This window comes from Papio anubis, chromosome 1 (assembly GCF_008728515.1).
Source record: "Papio anubis isolate 15944 chromosome 1, Panubis1.0, whole genome shotgun sequence".
In the NCBI taxonomy this organism is placed as follows: domain Eukaryota; kingdom Metazoa; phylum Chordata; class Mammalia; order Primates; family Cercopithecidae; genus Papio; species Papio anubis.
In genome coordinates this window covers 111,368,055-111,368,577 of record NC_044976.1, presented here as the reverse complement: position 1 = coordinate 111,368,577, position 523 = coordinate 111,368,055, and the positions used below count along the sequence as shown (strand labels likewise).

Genomic DNA, 523 nt, shown 5'->3' with positions numbered 1-523 from the left:
TTTGTATTTTTTAGTAGAGACGGGGTTTCACCGTGTTAGCCAGGGTGGTCTCGATCTCCTGACCTCGTGATCCACCCGTCTCGGCCTCCCAAAGTGCTGGGATTACAGGCTTGAGCCACCGCGCCCGGCCTGTAACATCTTTTCTTCCACAGGCCTTGAGTACAGTCTGTTCTTTCATGGGCTTCCACTTAGCACTGTTCAGAAGCATCCACAGCCAGAGTCAGGGTCCTAGGCTTATAGAGTAGTGTCTCATGTCCTAAGGCTGGGCTCCACCATAGCAGAACAGAATTATCTGCTAAAATCTCCTATCACTTCTCATTTGGTTATTAAATCCTTTTTTTTTTTGAGAGGGAGTCTCCCTCAGTCACCGAGGCTGGAGTGCAGTGGCATGATCACCAGTCACTGCAACCTCTGCCTCCTGGGTTCAAGTGATTCTCCTGCATCAGCCTCCCGAGTAGCTGAGATTACAGGTGCACGCCACCACGCCCAGCTAATTTTTGTATTTTTAGTAGAAATGGGATTT

General features: G+C 49.3%; 1 long non-coding RNA gene across 1 annotated transcript in view; it reads right to left on the bottom strand.

Annotated features, from left to right (window-relative positions):
• Nucleotides 1-125: 125 nt before the first annotated feature.
• LOC101012420 overlaps nt 126-523 on the bottom strand; it is an 89,802-nt gene continuing 89,404 nt past the window's right edge. Inside the window, exon 5 of the long non-coding RNA XR_652059.4 lies at nt 126-194. This is a non-coding gene — a long non-coding RNA (uncharacterized LOC101012420). The remainder of the gene's footprint in view (nt 195-523) is intronic.